The sequence below is a fragment of the Hemicordylus capensis genome, chromosome 3, assembly GCF_027244095.1.
Source record: "Hemicordylus capensis ecotype Gifberg chromosome 3, rHemCap1.1.pri, whole genome shotgun sequence".
Taxonomy (NCBI): domain Eukaryota; kingdom Metazoa; phylum Chordata; class Lepidosauria; order Squamata; family Cordylidae; genus Hemicordylus; species Hemicordylus capensis.
Window position 1 is genome coordinate 78,358,418 of NC_069659.1, and position 22,121 is coordinate 78,380,538.

General features: G+C 38.9%; 1 long non-coding RNA gene across 3 annotated transcripts in view; it reads left to right on the top strand.

The window, feature by feature from the left end:
* LOC128350672 (uncharacterized) overlaps window positions 1-22,121 on the top strand; it is a 232,020-nt gene that overhangs the window by 87,385 nt on the left and 122,514 nt on the right. The window contains exon 1 of one of the 3 annotated variants that reach the window (XR_008319375.1): window positions 8,247-8,552. The exons of the other annotated variants lie outside the window; for them this stretch is intronic. This is a non-coding gene — a long non-coding RNA (uncharacterized LOC128350672). Of the gene's footprint in view, window positions 1-8,246; window positions 8,553-22,121 lie in introns of those variants that run through there. 3 annotated transcript variants of the gene reach the window in all.

Here is a 22,121-nt window from a genome sequence, read left to right on the forward strand (position 1 = left end):
TTTTCTTTGGCAGAATACAGGAGAGGTTTACCATTGCCACCTCCTGAGCAGTATGAGATGATGCCTTTCAGCATCTTCCCATATTGCTGCTGCCTGATATAGGTGTTTCCCATAGTCTGGGACAAAACAACAAGGAATCTGTAGTGGGTAAAAGAACCAAAAGAAATGAGAAAAGAAACCCACCCACCACATCTAACGTTCTATAAATCCTGATCTGTTATGAATATAGAAACCACAATTTTATTTTCACTATGTAAATTGCAAACATGTGAAGTCACACTAATAAAAACACTAAAAACACTAATTAAATGAAGTTCCATAAAATAATTATACTGCTATTCCTACAACATGTAAGTAAAAAAGTGCACTACAATTGTGCAAATTGGAGCTTTCCAAAAGTTTGTGCTCTTATTGTTGGAATTCCTCTGAAGAGTGTGTATTTGAAGTTGTTCCTTTATGCCAGCCAAACGTGTTTTGATCCTCCTGATCTTCCTCAGTGGCTTTTGTAGCAACCCTTGTATAGCTTCCTCCTCCACTACAGCATTATAGAAATATCATATCATGAGGCTACTACACAGTATATTCATTCTTACTAAGCATCTTGAATTGTACATACATACTTGTAAACATAAAACATCCTTACTTACATGGCATTCTCCAAGTAAAAAAGTACTTTTAAATTGTAGGTCTGTACCCTTTATCCTCCTCAGAAAGAAGCAAGCGTAAGTGCTCAACTCTGATGTAGAATATATAGTACAATGAAGAAATTAACCCCAGCTGTTGTAGACTGATGTCACCATATAAACTGTAGTTTACAAGTATGTATGTTTACAAGTATGTATACCCTTAGCCCACTTTCCACTGATCGTCAGAATAGCTCCACAATTATTTTGCACCAAAGAATCCACTCAGAACACCGCAAAAATTGATAATAAGAACAGAACCCAGTTCCCCATAGAGTTGTGGGTTGGCACCCCATGTGCACTACACTGCAACCCACTTTGGGCCACCCTGGCACCACCCATGCAGAGTTATAGAGCTGCTGAAATCCCCATTATTCCCTATGAGAGAAAGAATAAAAATATGCAAACTTCAAAAATTTGTTTTAAAAATTACCCCTTTGGCCAATTTCTTTGGAATTTGGGTGGTAGCCGCTACTCATTGGGCACTACCTCCCAACCTACTCAGCTGCCCCCAGAACCTCTTTCCTCCCTGAATCAATTTGGAGTTGGATTAATTCAGATCCAAATAGAATCAGGGGTGATTTAGGGGGGTTAGATTCGGACTTGAAACATATCTGGCTTATTCTATTCGAGCTCAAATCAAATTTTAAAAAAAGATCCATGCACATCCCTAGTTAATATTATGGTAGCAGATTGGGGGAAAATGTTATTTATAATTCTTAAACTGAGTGATATTAATCATATTGTGATTTTAAATCACTCAAATGCTTCCAAGTGTAACAAAAAATATAGTGCATGAAGAGTTTATATATGTCTGCTCACAAGGACGGATGTTGATGTTAAAGCAGTAGACCAAATTCTATCAAATATACAAAAATATATTTAAAACAAGCAATCAAAGACTCTCTCTCTCTCTCATTCTCATATATGGATACCTTTTACCATGCACACACACATACCCTTTCAATTTAAGATGAGAAGGAATGTTTATACAATTTTCACTTGTGCTTTAAGCGTGGAAATCAGTCATCCTAACTTAAGGTGATCGCCTTAATTTCTGTGCCATGTAAGCAGGAAATACTTGTACAGTCTCCTATAGTATCTACGCACCAACACTATGCCTTTGTCTTTCAGCCCAACACTGAGCTGGGGAAATGTATGTCCAGACATAAATTAACAGGTGCAGCTTCCCCAATAAGTTGATAGAAGTGTACCTGGTGAATTTCTGCCTGAGCCATCTCTGCATGTATTGCATGGATTTTTGACATGTGCTGCTTTGCATTCCCTCAGTTGATTATCTGGTTGTAATGGTCATCAAACGTAATAATTTGAGAAATACTCTGTGGGTTTAAACAAAACAAAACCCATTCCAGTATTATCTGGATTTTTAAAATTCCTTCCTTCCTTCCTTCCTTCCTTCCTCTTCTCATATGGTTATGCTCAGAATGTAGAAATATATATATTATACATATATCATATATTATGATATATTATAGCCATGTATTTCAACTATAAATTTAGGCATGGTCCAGCCAAATTTAAGTCCCATTGATTAATATATTGGAATTTATCTACCGACATGTTGAGCTTTTCAATGAGTGGCCTTGTCAATTTCAGAAATGGAGAAATTATTGGTGCATTGAATTCTATAGCAGTCAAACTTGATATTACTTTAAGGACATGCTTGGGCTTGGTGTAGACAGTTGCATCCCTCCATGAATCAGAATCACAGTATGCTGAGAGGGACCACAGCTACCTCACAGAGCTGCTCTTTGTCCTGGAAGAAACATCCATAAGCATTTTTCCCCCATTTTCAGATAAGGATCTATCTTGCAGGAGTCAGCTTTTACCTATGATCAAAGAAAATTAACTAGTGTCACGTACCCACTCCTTGCTAATGCTACCATATCTCATAAGTACATTTTAATTAGACTTGAAGAATGTTCTCCTGCATTATTTACAATAGGAGAGAATGATTCCAAGAATAATTTTACCCATTCTTTTAAATGCATTGAAGAATATTCTTTTACAAGTCTAAAGCCATCTTTCATGACTTTTCATCCCTATTATTTTTATCAGTTCCTTGTCTAAGCTTCCACATTCAGCTATTGGTTCTGCCCCACTCCTAAATGAATGTACGCTACCTACTTCAGCTCTTCACAGCATCTTACTTGTTAGTGCTCAAAACTGAACTGGCACAACTTCAGCTATGGAGACATATCGTACAACAATGTGATCACCTATTTTCCATCTCTAGCGGGGTGGACAGTGCTAAAAATAACTATAAGCATTCATTCCCTGAGATGGTCAAAAATTGTGGGCCTGAATAATGGACTAAGTACCTTTTAAAAAAGAATAAGGAGATTTTTTAAAAAAAAAAAACAACAACCCTTGGTTTTAATTGCTTACAGTTTTGTTTGTGCTCTCAAAAAATATGAATTGCAAGTTATTTTGTCATTACCCTAGATCCATACACTCCTCAGTTGGGGGAAGACACAAGGAGATTAGGGTGGAAAGCATTGTGCCATTGCCAGAAGAGATGTCCTTGCCTTCATATTCGGACTTGGAGGACCCCTCTGAAAACCCATCTGCCAGGGTGGGGTTTCATTGTTGGAATCACTGCCTGCGGAAAAGAGTGTTGCCCCTTTTAAGTCTGGCAATTTCTATAGGAGATAGGCTAGAAACAGGAGTTGGAGAGCAGAGCAGTTTGAAGTCTCAGTTGGTACCAGAACTCTCCAAATCTGAATCTGCTCTGTCAGCCAGCTGTGGTCCTGCTCATCTGTCATTTGCCTGCCTGTAGAATGTATGGTTACCTTAACTTCCATGCTGGGTAAGCAGTTTGGATTTTGTTCAATTTCATATATTGAGCTGGCTTACAAATTAGGTTGCATGCACTTTGACTTGGTCTTGCAGGTTGACATGGGCTGAAGGTACATTTTCAGGCTTAAGTTCAACAGGTGCAGTTTCTACATTCATCAAGCACAGTTTCTACATTGACTTGCTAGCACTTGAATATGGTCAGCCTGATGCATCTTTGCAGGGCACAATACTTCCACAAAACATCACCTGCTATATTAAATGTCTGGGTAGAAATTCAAGAGGTCTACAATCCACCCACACTTGCTTCAAATGCACCTGAGAGATTTCTTCCTGATGCACTGCGACATTATCCACATCATCCCACTAATGGACTACTTAGAGAATGTGTAATCAATAATTTGCAGCAGATCTGTATTCCAACAACATTCAGCTGTGGTCTTCAAATAGCCAGCATCAGATTATACAGGCACTTTAAGCACTGAAAAGTTATCCAGGTTGACACCAATTGCTTGCACCTCAGCCAAAAGTGGTATCAGCCGCTGGAAAAATTACAGAGAGGTAGATCAAGTCTTTGATCCCTGTCAAACGTTTGAGAGGATCTTCTTTCAAATCTGAAAAACTATTTATTAATAGTGTGTCAGCAAATCAAACATTTATTTTACCAGCTGACTTGTGGAACTGAATGATAGTGTGTACAGTAATGGCATATCTTTTTATATGTTCAAGAACAAAGCAAGTTTAGGTGCCATTTCTAACTGTAAGTGGAAGGACAGATCGATGGAACAAGGGAGGCAGCAGCAGCAGCCTAAATCAGAATTGATTTAACTTTGTTTGACAGATAACTATTACTAAGATTACTGTATTCGCAGTGGAAAGAGATTTGCAAAAACATAAAGAAGGCAATGTATATAGAGAAATTAAAAACAGATATTAATGCTAAGGAGGAGATGGTTTGGGCTATGAAATTGATTAGTAACTGGATGACAGAAGTTGAGTTTATGATTCCTTGTTGCAGCTGTTATGTTGTTCTCCCATCTCTTTTCCCTGAGTTAATTGTTCCTTGTTGCAGCTGAGTTAATTGTTCCTTGTTGCAGCTAAGTTAATTGTTCCTTGTTGCAGCTGAGTTAATTGTTCCTTGTTGCAGCTGTTATGTTGTCCGCTCCCTTTTCTCTTCCCCACCTACTGCTTACCTTGTGAGAAAGGCATTTAAGAACTTCTGAGACATTTGGTTTGTGTAAGAAACTGAGGATTGTGTATTGACATTGAAGCCGGTTTTGTTTTTAACCTGCAACATCTAGTGGATGGTGTTTTATCTTTTATCTTTGAGTAATAAAGAGGTCTGCATGGAAGAAGTGTTTAGAATGAGTATTGTCAGCTTATCAACATATCCATTGTTATATTTTATTTAACATATTTTTATATAGCCTGTAAGTGTCTCAAGGTGGTTCACAAAAAGTTAAAATATCCATAATTTAAAATAAGTTAAAAACAAATAAACCGATTGTATTTAAAATCAAGCTAAGCCACCTAATGGTGCAGTGGGAAAATGACTTGACTAGCAAGCCAGAAGTTGTTGGTTCAAATCCCCACTGCTATGTTTTCCAGACTATGGGAAACACCTATATCGGGCAGCAGTGATATAGGAAGGTGCTGAAAGGCATCATCTCATACTGTGCAGGAGGAGGCAATGGTAAGCTCCTCCTGTATTCTACCAAAGACAACCACAGGGCTCTGTGGTCACCAGGAGTCAACACCGGCTCAACAGCACTCTTTTACCTTTGAATTTTATTTAAACTCAAATACTATTTCAACTAGGGATGTGTACGAAACAGGATTTGGATGCTGAATCACAGCACATCTCTTTAACATGGAGGGGGGCAGGTCCAAGTGGCACAGGCCAGTTCCTTAATCTCTGTGCTCCCTTGTGCCTCCCCCCCCCAGATATCATCTTGCGCTTACAGCACTCTGGCCCTGTGCGATGCTGGCATGCACATGGTTTCTGTGTATGTACAGAGGCCATGTTTGTGATGGCATCACACTGGGACAGCTGGGGAAAAGAGTCGTTGGCACACGAAGATAGCTGGTGGGCAATTATCATTGTTGGCACATGATGATAGCTGGTTCCCCAATTAAGAAAACGGTGGCCAGCAAAGGAGGAGCAGGTATGGACCTGTATCTTCAGGCGATTTTAATAGGTGGCAGGGTTAATGACAAAAGAGGTATTCTTTTAAATACTCTGGGCCCAAGCCATTAAGGGCTTTAAAGGTAATATTTAGAACTTTGTATTTTGCCTGGAAACCTATTGGCAGCTGGTGTAGTTCTTTCAAAATAGGAGTGATGTGTTCCCTCTGGAATAATCTGGGGACTGATCTGGCTGCTGCATTTTGCACCAGTTGTAGTGTCCATATGTAGTCCAATGTAGATCGCATTGCAGTAGTCAATCCTGGAGGTTACCAGCATGTTTTAGAGTCACCTTCTTCCAGAAAAGACTCCCTTCCAGTTAGTATATCAGCCAAAGCTATAAGGAAAGAAGCTTGAATTCAGTAGCACTCCCAAACTTTTGGGAGAATGTAACCCTATCCAGAACAGATCTACTCCATCTTCTGAGTTGCAGTTCCCTACAATGATTCAGTTTGTTTGTTATCCCTCATCCATCACATTACCACCTGCTGACAGACATTTAATGAAGTTATGCCAATTCCTGATGAATCTAACATGTAGATATAGATTTGGGTGCAATCAGTGTACTGATAGCACCCTGCACCAAATCTCCTGATGATCTCTCCCAGTGGTTTCATGTAGCATTGCAGACAAAATAGAGCCCTGTGGGACTCCATATAAAAGCTCTCACTTTGAACAGCAACAGAATCAGTGTAAAACAATTCAGATGAGAGTGGGGTGGGTGCAGAATGGCGGGTCCATTCGACCATGGTTTCACCTTACATACGAATGTGGCCATTGTGGACTACTCGGGACAGGGATGTATTGATTGCTTGTTGTAATTTCTGATTGATGATGATGATGATTGATCATACTGATGAAGATATATAAATTATTTTGCTAAACCAGCCATTACTAGATCCATATATTTGCCTGGTGTACAAAGCTGTTAATTTTGCCAGATCACAAAGCTTTTATCGAAATTTCTCATATTCATAAACACACTAATGTGCTACAAAATACTGTTATAAGTCCAGGCTATATGGACTTCTGCACAATTTCCCAAATACTTTTGTTTCTGTTCAGGGCGGAACATTCTAGCAAGTGAAATGTTGCAGCCCCTTTCCCCCCACAGCTGGCCCTAAAGCAGCTGAAAAGGTTGGGGAAGCCTCTGGAATAGAATGGCATGAAGCATGGGGGGGGTGGTGGTGGCTTGTGAGCGAGTATGGATTGGTGAATCTTTATCATCCTGTGAACACTGAAATGCCTTCTGTTTGTGCAAAATCAATTAAGGATACAACCCACTGAGTATAAGTTTCTCATTGCTGATCTTCATATAACACACTAGATTACCCTCTTCAACCATAAAATTTATCTTCTGCAGAGCCCTTTGTCCTTCTAAAAATGTTGCGACCCACCTATAATAATGTCCTTGAATCCTGTAAAGTAGATGTTTTTTAAAGTACATCAGTGAATGGATGCAATTCTCTTACCACTCACTTTCATTCATTTATGAAATCTCTCTCCTAATTAACAGTGGCATAGTTTATATTTGTGCCAGTGAACTGCAAGAAGAATCTGACTTTTGGCACTGTAAATATCAATCTTATAGTCCCATGCATCAAACATTAATAGAACCTGAGTGACATATTCTTGTGTGTCTGCTAGTAATGTTTAACTTAGACTGTGAACATACAGATGGAGAAGTGCTGTGTTTTTCAATTTTTCTACCTTCAGGCAATTCTTTCCTCATTGTTTAATCTGCCAAGGAAGTCCTGCATCTCTTCCACTGAACCCCACTGCAGAGAGTTCTGGAGCATATTCTTAGAGCCTGCACTTAGTTCATACAGGGCACTTTCCCCATGAGAGCAACATAGAATGCACTCCTTCAGGCGTGCATTGCAAAAACTTCTCAATAGTGTGGTCTAGTCATCCTTCAGGTGAACCTTTCTGCCTTTCTGCCTTCTGAGAAAGGACCCCTGATCAATTTCTACTGATTCCCTTCTGGATGACAGAAGCATCCTTTGAAAACCAACGTAGGGAAAATTAAGATGAGACGGAAATAAGATGTTTTATTGTTAAAGAAACTGAATGACAACCATCTCAGAACATACATTTTGCTCTGGGATTGCAAGATGTGCCACTAAATACTGCAGTCATAGCATAGCAGACTCTTCCAATTTACTTACCCCTTGTACCACAGTACTACTGCCTATGAATGGTCTCCGGTACTCAATGGTAGCCTCTCTTCTTCACTTAACATTTCTACAGCCACATACACTCATCTCTCTTTTATTGCACCAGGAGGTAGGAAGTGGTTAAACATAATGACTGCTATATGACAAAACCAAACAAGGAACATATTTTAACTGTGCGGCCCTAGCTCTATCATGTGTGCCATGCAGAGTCATCACAGCCATGGTGCATAGCTCAGAGCCGGAAAGCAAACAGCTGCTGTAGCCTGATTTGAGTTAAAATAGTGTGAGTGTTTAGTCTGGCGCACTGCTTCAGGAGAGATTGGCAGCTGGGTCAAACAAAGTCATTCCATTGGCTCCTTTCCCAGTAAGCTTCTGCTAGCATTTAGGTACTAGTGCAGCCTAGGCCCTTTTCTCAGGGATAGTCTAACATATAACCGCACCCTCTTTACTCATTTTTTTTAAAAGCGCTTTCCCTCTTTAAGATAAATCCAGTATTATGCAATCTGCCAACATTTGTGTATTAAGAATGAGTTCTGTCTTGAAAGCTGATGCATCCTGCTCCCAACGTGGTGCAGAAAGAAGTTTGTGACCGTGCTGGATTAATAAAAGGGGCCTTTATGGGTTGTGAAAGAATATCTGTGTGCTTAGGCAGGAAACTTTTTGATCCACAGAAAAGCCAGACGACATGTAGGTAAGGCTGAATATCAAATCTACTTTTATGAGAAACTGTGCAGTGAGGTCTCAGCTAATTGCAAATGCTTGAAATCATCCTGCTTGCATGAACATTTTCTGAAAGTCTAAATAAGAATGATTCTTGTGTTGTAGCTCTTTTGCTTCATTTTAAAAGCTGGCAAAATGTTGCACTGCTCTGTTTAGTTCTAAAGTTTACAGAAATAAAATATGTTTGGGCACATTTTGGCCGTTGACAAAGTTCAGCTGTCATATAAAAATACTTTTGAAAGATTCTATGGTTTGGGAAGAGAATGTGATTTTCAAGCTGTAAAGAATGCCTCTGCAATAATGTAAAAGCAGTTGAACAGCTTTGAACAAATAAGGTTTGAATTACTAAAAAGTTTAATGTAGCTATGGAGGGAATATTAAGTAAGTTGTCTTTGTCTCCTAGTTTTTAATTTTTGTTGTTGCTTTAGCCTGTTGGGTCACATTTTTTGTTAGCGCTGAAGGCTGTCATGAATTGGTAATGAGGGCCCCTTTTGCACATGATTTTGGCACTTGTCCAAAATCAACTTCCCAACGGAGAGCTTTCTCTAAAAGAACCTGGAGCATTTTTCTTTCTTTTTTTGTGATGAGGATCACTCTGAAAGCTGCCATAACCAGTTGTGTAGGCATGTCAAAATGACTTTATACGCTGGACGTGAAACAGTCTTTTTCATTCTGATTTCTTTTTCCTAGTATGCAAAATTGTTGGAATTATTTTATGTTTCCCTGAGCTTGTTCAAAATTCAGAATAGGTTCCGCTGAGCTCAGTCATACAGAAGGTTTGTACTTGTGCACACTTTCTCAGAAAATCAATACAAGTGTAACTATCTCATTCTGTCAGTTTTCACTGATAAGGTCTGCTTTAAAACACTTCTGGATAAAGAACAGAGGAATTCTTAAAACTCTTTAAGTTCATTAAAGAGTAAGTATTGAGCTTTTCTAGAAGTTTGTCTTTTCAAGAAGTTTGAGAAAAAGTTTGAGAAAAACTTTCCCCTCTTAAAGTTCTAAATAGATAATAGTGTATGGGGGATTTAGGAGTCTTTGAATATGTATTTAATTTTGAAGTTTTCAAATTCTGCAGAATGTATTCATTGTACATTAACAACAGAAAAACATAAATATGCTTAAGACTGACATCTGCAAACCACTTTAGATATGTTACTGTTGTACTAGTCTGCTATAACTGGCTCGTGGAATTCAATTTAATTGTTAGCAAAGAATCTGGAAATGCTCAGCTATGTTTTTTACAAATCTAACAGTTGGAGGACTTGTTTTTCATACCTTTATAATCAAAATTGATAGTGTATGTGGATGCATTGTACACTAATATTTGTGTGCATGCATACATTCATCTGTTTCCAATAATGCAATATAGTGGTTGAAGACTAAGCACCTGGAACAGCTTGAAATGTTTTATAAAACCTTGAGGGTCTGCAAATTCTTGTCATTTCACCATGAGTGGAGGTTGTTTCAGTATTATATAGCTGTGGTCCGAATTATGATACTGTAAACTGTTTCCTAAGTGCAATATTTAAAGTGTAGTACATGGATTTTACAGTGATGAAAACATCCAGCATTAAAATATGTTGAACTAATAGAGTTGTGGTGTTAATAAAGCGCATAAAACATATAAGTTTCAGTAGATCTCACTAGGGATTTTTTAAAAGCTGCTAAGTGGGGGGGGGGAATATTGCTCCTAAGCCTTTCCAGAAAAGGAAAAGGAAAAATATGTACCCCAAAGAAACATGTAAATTGTTAGCGGTATAGATTTGGATATAGTTATGAAAACAATGTCCATTGAAAAAGGAATGTGTATGGGTGTGTATACTTCAGCTTCCAAAAATTGTATTCAGTGAAGGATCCAATACAGTTAGTTATGGACTTCAGGCTTAAATTGAAATGTTGTAAACAAGGGACAGGTGTTCTGTTTGACTAGAGACAATCAATGAAGATTGCTCCTGCCTATCTTAGTAATTTTTTAAAAAACTATAAGCTAAAGAAGGTAACACATTTTGGCTCACAAAAATATTGGGCATCCTAGCAAGGTTTGTTCCTTGCTAACTATTAGTTACAGACAAACCTTTTCTCATAGTATGTTTTTAAAATTCTCAGTTTAAATTAGATTATGGAACAATATTCATCATGTCACAACTTTCTTCTAAAGTGGAAACAAGTGTAGTTTCTGTATGACATGGTTCTGAATTTAGGTACAAAATACAATAACATACTCCCAAACAGTACCATTGGTTTTAATAAGAGCATCCCAGAATCAATAGCTTCATCTTTCTGTATCATGTCATATGCTTGTGTAGCTAAGAACAAAAATTCAATTCTGATTAATTTCCTCAGGAACTAACAAGTACTTTTGACTAGAAATTCATTTTTAAATCACCCTCTGAGGAAGCACACTGAGATATTTCAATACTATATTCTTTTAAATGCATACTTACACAGTTACTTATTACTAATTTTGGCCATGTACTTTCAGACATTCAGATTCCAAATGTGTAAGAGAACTTGATTCCGCATAATGTGTTCAAAATTGTGGCTCTTCACTGTACCATAAAACAGCTGCTTTTTTGATAAAATGATGTATCCTCTCTACAAAATACTGTTAACAATAGTTTTGGCAGATTAAGACATTGCACACCAAAGGCAAACCTACAAATGTGTCCTCTCCAATATTAGGAGATTTAAAGTTTTGCGAAGGAATTAATAAAGTTCCTTAGAGCACTTTCAGTTCTACAGATTGGCACAGGTTTATCTTTCAGCCAATTACTTCACAACATTGAAATGGTTACTTTTGTATTAGACACAATTTAATTTTTATAAATTAAGAGTTTGGATAGAATCTACAGTGATCAGATGAATATTTTGTTACATTGCAGGGGACATAACTATTTAACTTGGGTAGAACTTCAGTTATCTCTCTTATGCAAGTTTAATATAGATAAAACAAGTGGGGAGAAAACAAATGATGAGCTAAAATAAAATGCTACTTTTATTGCAAGCTGCCCCAGTAATATTTGATCATTTTAATGATATAAATACTCTGCAATATGATAATGTATACTTCAGCATGACTTTGGCTGCATTCCTAATCATTCTTGCTATGGAATATGTCTAATTGAACTCAGTGGAGCTCTTCTCACAATCAGTGAGAAGAACTCTGTGGAGGTCTGTAGGGAGGTCTGTTGACTCACCCTCCCCACAGACGACCGAGCTCTCTTCCCTGGGTGAGTGGATTGCCTTCCCAGATGACTAGCTGTGCTCCTGGCAGCTCTGTGGTTGGGGTGCCATGACATGCTGCTATACATCACCCCACCCCTGGAGCTCCGATAATGTACTGAGCGAGTGCATGGTGCATTATGGGGACCTCCAAGCGCAAGCAGCCATGGCTGACACACGAATACAAAAATAAGGATACGGGAGCGCTCACTCCCTTAACTTATTTTTAGAGGGTGGCTGCTTAGGCAAGTTTGTTGCCGTGTAGCCACCGGGACTGGACCCAATGCCGGTGGTTTACACTAGCGTACAAAACCAGGCTGGGCTCTCTCAGCCCAGTTTTGCACACTCGTGGGAATAGCCTCAGTGGGGATACCACTGAGGCTTGGATCATGCCAAACATGCTTGGATCATGCTGTAAGGCTAATTTCCTTCATACTGTGTGGCTCTTCAAAACCAAATGTTCCTACAATGACTTAATTTGTAAAAATATTTGAATAGGTTGTCCTCATTGTACTATGAATTGTGCAGATATTTGGACCTGGGGTTTATTGGTGTCTGTGTGTGGACTTCAGACCAGTGCTGAGTCAGATACTGAACAACTTCCTAGTTTATAAAGTTGTGGGTTGTTTTTTTTTAGCATAACCCTCTAATTCAGGTTTCAATAGCCAGTCCATATAATAGTCAGTACAAGTTTTTAGACAAGAATCTCTGTTTTATACAATTTTTATGCAATTAAAAAATAATTATATCGCTAAGTTTAAGTGTGTACATGTAAAACTCCTGGACCATAACTCCTTAAGAATCTATATTGTGGCTTCATGGATTCATATTTTGTTAAAAGCTTGGTTAATTCTAGCACGTTTTCTCAAGCAACCATTTTTATAATAGTGAGGCTATTCTCATGATTGGCAAAAAGCGGGCTAAGGGAGCCTAGTAACTTTTTGAAGATCGTGTGCTGCAACAGAAGACGCGCAGCTCCCAGCAGCAAACCTCCCAAAGTACCCCTCCCCTTAGCCAAGGTTAACAGAGTGAGCACTCCATTAACCTCATCTTTTTGACGAGGATGCATCCTGGAACTCATGCGGGGTATCCTGGAACTTCCAGGGGCCGTGTGGCCCCTGATCCCCGCAGCCCCTGCCAGCTCCGTGATGGAGCCGGCAGTCATGTGGGCAGCTGGTCCGACCGCCCAGGGCTGCAATTGTGATCGTCTACGGGGAGAGCGGGCTAAGCCTGCTTTCCCCACAAACCCTCTTAAGGCAGGTCTCACTGATCGTGAGACTCGCCTCAGTATGTGTTTTGATGTGAATAAGAATAATTGGTCCAGTATATAATAGACTCTATAGTACTTACTGAATTATTTCCTGAACAAGTGGAAATCAATATATCAGTATATGTAGAACCTTTACAGTAATTGTGTATGGTAATGTGATACTTACAAAGTGATAATTCGTTTTCTTGATAAATAGCTAATATCAATGGTGCACAAAAAATGAGCTTTAAAACTATCTTTATTTTTCAAATGCAGGAATAAATACAGTCCATGTCAATTTTATTCAGCCTTGGTAACCCATCCTTCCTTCCATTTGTATGTGCCATTAAAAAAAAATCAGTTTATTACTAAGGATTTTGGGCAGCCACATTGGCTTTTAATTTGCCTCCCATCTAAAGTTTCTGCCCTAGGCATACATACTGTAGTTAATGGGGCTGTAAATCACTACACATATCAGGATTGTATCCTATATCAGTCAAGTGCATTGGTTGACAATGCACGTGGGGGAGCCTTTACTGAATTGTGAGGGGGTGCATCAGATAAATTCAATGCTTCAGGGATGGGATTTAACCTGGCAGCAGTTGGCTCCCCTTCTTTCTTTAACCACAAGTCAGCTGCTTTCTCTGTGTGCAAGAGTAGCAGCATTTTAAATAGCCACTTTTTTTCCTGGAAACCTTCCCATAATGTTTTGGGTAAGAAAGCAATGGCTGTGTTCTGTAGCTCCTGGCAGCCCAGCTCCCTGAGGATCACAAAGTGCCGCTTAAAGAGTGGCCAGGCAGCCAGCCGGAAACTGCAGCATTTCCTTGCAATGCATTTTGGGGTACTGGAGGACTTCCTCTTCAAGATCCCCTGTGTATCCAGCTCCACTGTGCTGGTCATGTGGGTTCACGGCACAGCATAGATTTAAAAAGCATCTGATCATGTGGGGGAGGCCTTCCAGCCCTCCCTAGCCACCAGGGATTTTGACTGTGGGACTAGCTTCTGTCTTTGTTTTGGAAAGAAATGTTTTTGAATGTTAGAAGAGTTTCTAAATGATTTGCAGCAAGATTTACATGTTGTGGATGCCACTGGGAATAGGATTCCCCATTTCTTTCATCTGTTTATTCAGCAGTATCTATTACAAGAAAATACATGCCATGAAATAATATTGGAAGTTAAGCCTTTACCCAACCTTCACTAGTGGCAGCTAATGAAGTGGGGTTGGGAAATTTATACCGATGATGATACTATGTCACAGTTTTTTTAAAAAAAAAATCTAGACATTATTGAAGAGACTTAAGAACAAAAACATAAGAAACATGTTATGTGGTATCTTGACATCATCACCTTCACAACATGGTCTCTGATTGGCTGGGATTACACAATGAAGAAGGAACTAAAGTCAGGGCCTGATGTCCTAACTAATGAAGCATGTGTGTAAGGTGCGATTACAGGAAGCCCTTGTGCAGTTCTCCTAGTTTCTGGCATAGACACTGTTGTCCAAGAGCCATTAGCACTCTCTACAATCTGGATGGGCTTTGATTATCAACAATATGTTTCTGATTGTGTAGAGGCTTTCCAGAGCACTAACAGCACTTCAAACTCAGCTCTGGAGCAATAGCACAGTGCATGGGGAATGGGAGAGTTGCATTGGCCCCTGGCTCATCATTGCAGTCCCTCCTTATGAACATACTTTATTAGGATATCTGCTAGGAATCTCAGCAGAAGCCATGTGGCTCTTGTATTTGCCCTGCAGTGTGCTTCTGTCAGGTTCTTACAGGGTTGTTTAATTTTTTTTTAAAAAAAGAACTACTTTTCTTGTAATAAATATAAAGTGTGTTGTCGAATCGGTGTCAACTGCTGGTGACCACAGAGCCCTGTGGTTGTCTTTGGTAGAATACAGGAGGGGTTTACGATTGCTCCTCCCGCACAGTATGAGATGATGCCTTTCAGCATCTTCCTATAACACTACTGCCAATATAATTGTTTCCCATAGTCTGGGAAACATACCAGCAGGGATTCGTACCGGCAACCTCTGGCTTGTTAGTCAAGTCATTTCCTGCTGCGCCATTAGGTGGCTTTTCTTGCTATACTCATTCCCAATTAAGTGCGCTGAGCTAAAATTGATTATTCATTTTACTCACATACAACAAGGGCCCATGCTGGCAATTATTCAGTTTTCAAAAATGGTTTCTTGGGTGCATGTGTAAGTGGTTTCTTGGGTGCATGGAAGAGGGAAGTAATGCTGAGACAATAGAAATATAAAAAGACAGATTCTTTGGATATCCAGATATATCCACTAGGGATGAGCATGAACCAAGGTTCATGCACTGCTTCAGCGTGCTGCACGGTTATTATTGCATATTATTGGATGTGCATGAACCAAGGTTCATGCACTGCTTCAGCGTGCTCCATGGTTATTATTGCATTAGCTTGGTTATTATTACATGGTTATTATTATCATAAGCAAAATATATACTTTGCAAGAACAGATAAAGTTTTGGAAGCTAAGTCTGAGAACAGCAGTGGCATTTGCATTGACTCAGGTGCTACAAGCAACCTGATAAGAGAAAGGGAGAGATTTATAAACCTAGATACAAGTTGTGAAATCCCTATATATTTGGCAGTTGCAAAACTGATGTATTCAGAAGGGAAAGGATCTGCACAGTTGCTCTGTAAACTGGAGAAAGGATAAACCATTGGATTAACAATTGAAGAAGCTTTGTATATGCCTACTCTAGAAACAAGTCTGATGTCTGTAAAATATGCTACAGAAAGCGGCTATGAAGTAAAATTTAAAGGAAGGCAGCACTATTTCATTACTCATAAACATGAACTGCTTATGAAGACAGTTTTACAAGCTTGTTTGAAGTAGAATATGTGACTGAAAAGGCCAAATCTCTGAAGGAACACACACACAAAGGATGTCTGAATTTGTGGCACAGAAGGTTAGGCCATAGAGATGCCAAAATGCTAAGTCAGGCTGAAAAGTTGGATTTGGTAAAGGGTCTAAGAATAGCCCCTTGCAGCACTGAATCAAAGTGTGCATGCTGTATAAGAGCAAAGGCAACACAACCCGCTTTTCTCGCACAGCATCCTTTGGATCTGATTTATAGTGATGTTTGTGGACCTATGCAAGTTAATACATCAGGAGGGAATAAATATGTTCTTACTTTCATTATTGACTATTCTAGATACACATATACATACCTGTTAAGTGAAAAGGGATAAGGACTAGAAAGACTAAAAGAATATGTTGCAACATTGCAAAAAGAGCTAATATGTTGTAACAAGAGTGAGCAACAAGTTTGGGACAAAGCCACAGTGAAAGCCTCTGCTCTGACAATAGTGGTGAATACATACTATAATGGTGAATGCATGGGAAATGATATCATAAGATTCCTAAAGGAGGAGGGCATTGAACACCAAAAGTCTGTTCCGTATACTCTGGAGCAAAATGGAATAGCAGAAAGAAAGAAAGAAAGAAAGAAAGAAAGAAAGAAAGAAAGAAAGAAAATTTCTCATATGGAAATGTCCAGATGCATGCTAGTAGATGCTGGTTTGGCTACTAAATTTTGGGAAAAGGCAGTGATGACTGCTACTTTCCTGCAAAACTGATTGCCAACAAAGGCTACAGGAACAATGCCACATGAGTTATGGCATGGCAACAAGCCCACTTTGAGTCATATAAGAGTGTTTGGTTCTAAAGCATACACCTATATAAAGTAAAGGTAAAGTGTGCTGTCAAGTTGATTTTGACTCCTGGCGCCCACAGAAACCTGTGATTTTCTTTTGGTAGAATACAGTTCTTGCGTAGTATGAGATGATGCCTTTCAGCATCTTCCTATATCACTGCTGCCCAATATAATACCAGCAGGGATCCGAACCAGCACCCTTCTGCTTGTTAGTCAAGCATTTCCCACTGCACCACTTAAGGTGACTATACACCTATATACCAAAAGCCAAAAGAACCAAACTCAACTGTAGATCTGAGGAAGGAATACTTGTTGGCTATTCCATAGGATGTAAAGGATCTAGGATTTTACATCTTGCCACTGAAACAATTAAAACATGCAATGTAGCATACTTCAGTGAAAATGAAAAAACAACCACTAGTGAACTGCCAAACTAAGAGCCCAATTCTCAGTTGGAGAAAGAATCATGGCAATATTACAAAAAAGAAGGATCCACTGTAAGTTTTACACCTGGCAGCGATTCAGCAGAAGAAAATGCTAATGATGAACAAAGGCTGTGGCGTTCAATATGACAAAAGTTCCATCTAAGAAACTTTCCATCTAAGTTCCATCTAAGAAACTTTCCTACATTGCAAAGGGATAAATGTTTCAAGAACCAAGCACATGGGGGAAAATTGATAACTTACCTGCAACTGAAGTACACAACTGGAAGGAAGCTGCAAAAGAAGAAATGGAATCATTGCACAAAAATAACACATAGACACGCACAGAGCTACCTGGGGGAAGGAAGACTGTGGAGTGCAAGTGGATTTTTTAAAAATTAATTAAGCACAATGCAGAAGGAGATGTCCAGCATTACAAAGCAAGAGTAGGGGCAAAGGGATTCTTGCAAATATGTGGGGAAGATTATGATGAGACATTTGCTCCCATTGTAAAACACACCTCAGTAAGGACACTCCTAAGCATTGAAGCAGCAAAGAAAATACAAGTGGATCACATAGATGTGAAAACTGCATTTCTTCATGGAGACATCCATGAAGATATTCATATGGAGCATTCTCCAGGATTTGTGGAACCTGGTAAAGAAAAGCTTGTATGTAAGCTGCAGAAAAGTATTTATGGACTACAGCAGGCTGCAAGAGCCTGGAATATCAAATTAAACCAGTTACTAGTCAATGAGGTATTTACCCAAGTAAAGGCTGACCCTTGCCTGTACTTGAGACAACAGATGGACCTATATACATACTTTCGTTGATGTGCTGATAATTTGTTATGGAAATAGAAGGGACAGTCTTGAAATAATAAAGCACCTGAATAGTGAGATAGAACTTGGGCCTCTTTCACACTATCTTGGGATACACATAGAGAGAGAAGAGGATGGGAGCTATTTGCTTAACCAAAACCAAAAAATAAATGATTTACTAGAGAATCTGGGACTTACAGAAGCCAAAGAAATGAGTACACCTATGGAAACAGGTCACCTAAAACAGAAGGAGGAGAGTGAACTTCTGCCAGGCAGTGAGTACAGGACAGTGAGTACACGACAGTGATTGGAAAACTTTTTTATGTAGCTATGGTGCAGCGGAAAAATGACTTGATTAGCAAGCCAGAGGTTGCTGGTTCAAATCCCCGCTGATATATTTCCCAGTCTATGTGAGGTGGCAGTGGTAAACTCCTCCTGTATTCTACCAAAGACAACCACAGGGCTCTGTGGTCTTCAGGAGTTGACTCGACTACACACTTTACCTTTATAATAATCATCTGTGGGAATCTTGGATAGGAAAGTAAGCACACCCAGCAAAGATAACTGGACTACAGTAAAGAGACTAGGCAGGTACCAAAAAGGGACAATCCATCTAAAATTAAATTTGCCTGCTAGTAGTGGACCCAAATTATTTATTTTATTTATTATTATATTTATATCCTGCTCTTCTTCCAAGGAGCCCAGAACAGTGTACATGGTTATGTACAAATTATGTACGTTATGTTGTTTATCCCCACAACAACCCTGTGAGGTAGGTTAGGCTAAGAGATGCATGACTGGCCCAGAGTCACCCAGTGAGCTTCTTGGCTGAGTGGGAATTTGAACTCACGTCTCCCTAGTCTCCAACACTCTAACCACTACACCACACTGGTATTAGTAGGTTATATGGATGCAGACTGGGCTGAGGATCAAACAGACTGGAAGTCAACCAGTGGTATGTATTCTTTTATAGTGGTGGAGTAGTCAGTTGGTGTAGCAGCAAGCAAGCAATAGTTGCTCTCTCATCTACTGAGGCAGAATATGTATCTGCCACTCAAGCATGTCAAGAGGTGGTGTGGCTGCACAACCTAATGTTGGATTTCAACACAGAGGAACCAAAACCCACTGAGATGTTCAAGGATAATCAAAGCTGCATCCTGATCTCACAAATGGATAAAATTAAATTTAGAACATAACACATTGAAACCAAATATTATTATGTGCAGAATGCACAAGAAAAAGCACTTGTAAAATTGTTGTATTGTCCAAGTGAACAAATGGTAGCAGATGTGCTAACTAAGCCATTGCCAAGGGATCGTTTCAAAACCTTGAGAGAGAAGTTGAGACTTACAGGCAGCAACACAAGCCAATTAAAAAGAGTGTTGGATCTAGGACCCTGGCAGCATCAGCTCTCAGCTACAATGTCTCATAGTGACCCCTGAGGTTTTTTAGAGTCATGGATAAAAGTGCTGGACTCCTCTCCTCTTTGTTCTTCCAGTGTTCGTCTCCATTTTGTCTCTCCAGAGATGGCTGGCTGTTTTGGTCTCTCTCTTCAGCCATGAACTACAGCTGAAATTAAGCTGCAGGCTTTTCCCCATCCATTTGTAAACTTTTCTTTAAATAAATCCTTGTAGTTCTTCAATACTAAAGAACTGTCTCAAGACCTCTTACTTTGCTGCTTTCTCGTCAAATTGGTTTTGCTTTGCTATTTGGGGACTGAATTGCCATTCTTCCCCTACACGTCCTTGGTTCAAATCTCACATCTACTGTGAACTCAGAAAGGTGGCCTTAGGCACTCTAATTCCTCTCAATTTTTCATCTGCAATATCAGGATAGTAAGCAATGCTCATCTACTTATCTAAATAATCTTTACAAAACCATATTATGTATAGGATGCACTTTGAACACTTCTACATGCTATATAAATATTATTATTTTAAAATCTATCCAGTTTCACCTTTGAGTTACAATGAAAAATGATATAAAGCACAGAGGGATTGTTTTACTTTTGTGGTCAGTTAGAAAAATTTTACTATGGATAAAAGCTATTGCTTTCCATCTTGTGGAGTGTACAATTAAAAGTGGATTCCGGATGTGCTGGCACACAACTGGTTTTCATAGGTATCTTTCGCCAATGAAAACTAAGCTATGTTATATTTGTCATTAAATTGTGTTAATGAGAAAATTAAGTGGTTGAATGTAGATTTAAATTCTATAGTGATACTAGTTTCTTTTTAGTAATCTTGATGTGTGACATTTTCTCATCAACAACATCTTAGAGCTCAAAATGATTTAAGGAAGTGACAATTTATTCTGGGAAATATCAGTCTTTGTAACACATGAAGTTCCCCAGGAATTAAAACAAACAAACAAACAAACAAACAGGTATTGTGACTATTTTTAGCCAACTCTAATCTCTGAATTAGTGTTGGAACATCTTAACATACTATATCCCATGATACTATGTAGTAAATTGCTATAAGTAATTGGCTTGAGCTGCTTCCACTAATGTATGTTGTTGTTTCTCGTTCCTTATATGTATGTTAATATCATCAGCATAAACATACACTAGAAAGATGTGGCCAAAATACCAAATTGAGTTGCTGGAAGAGTACCAACATTATAGGTGCTGTGTGAGATTTTATGTGGGGTGCTTTGTACTGGTCCTGAGAGGCCCTAAAACATTTATTCCTGACAGAACCATACATACCCCAAAAGGAAGGAAGGAAACAGCTTGCAGTCACACATTCCTCCTAGTATCTGTTTCTCCCCGGCTTTGAAAGGAGCTCAAAATATCCATCGTTCTTGGCATTTCTCCATTTTCTGCTATACTTCCTTCATTTCCTAGCCTTCATCCATTTCTTATTCTACTCTCACCTTTGTACTTATATGTAGACTCTCACCTGTGAGACTCTGTTCCCAAACAGTCTTTAGCTTTTGTTCCTGGCTTGGAAAACATTTTTGGGCCAATGAGCTGGTAAAATTCCTATTGCTTTATAGAGGGCTGCTGCACCTCTATAGTCCCCCCAGCTTGCCTCCCAATCTCCTCACCCTCTTTCCCGGCCCTGTTCATGAAAACATGGGTCTTAGTACAATGGTTCTCCTAACTTCTACAGGTGTTTTCTGTTAATATGCACAAAAAACAGGAAATAACGTTATTCCTGGATGCTATTTTGATGCTGGCATTCATCTGCAAAATTGTCAAGGAAAGCTCTTGCATCTTTGAAAGCTCACTGTGGCTATAAATGTAGTTGTCATGCTGGACTTTTGCTATTCTTTTATACACCATTCTGACAACAGATTTTCAATACTGTGATTATTGTTGTATCTTTCAGTATTAAAATGTTATTGCTAAATTTCTTTGAAATAACATATGTGCAAATAAGATCCACTGAAATCAATAGAGAATTTAGGCAAGTTCCTTCTAGGTCTGTCTCCAGATGCCATCGGTACATCAGGTGGCGAATCCGAACCGGGCCTTCTCTGTATCTGCTCCTGGCCTATGGAATGCACTCCCAGCAGATATGTGTAGTTTAGGCTCACTGTTGGTCTTTTTAAAAGCCCTAAAAACCTACTTATTTGGCCTGGCCTTCCAAGGCTTTTAAAATTTTAAAGTATTTTAATTGGTTTTAAATGGTTTTGAATTATCTTTATATTCTTTTAAGCAGTGTGTTTTAAATGATGTTTGTTCTTATGTCTTTTAAAACTTGTGCACCACCCAGAGCTTTGGATGGGGTGGTCTATAAATGTAAATAAATAAATAAATAATAAATAGTTAATCAGAAGGCACAGCCTGTAAATGAAGTTAGTCAGGATATAGTTTTCAACCAACTGAATACACACATGCCGTCTTTTGAGCACGTATAGATAGGCTAATAGACTGTCAAGAAAGTCAGCAAAGCTGGAGGATATGGGGACCAAATACCCCCTTTAAGAAACCAATAAAAATATATCAGTTTAAAATACTGTTTATCATATTTATATACCACCGGTACGTATATCTCTAGGCAGTCTACAGAACAAATATAAAACAAAGTAAAAACAATTAAAACAGTTTCACACGATAAAAACAATTAAACAGTATAAAATTATTTTCAATTAAAAACTTCAGAAAACAGGTGTGCCTTG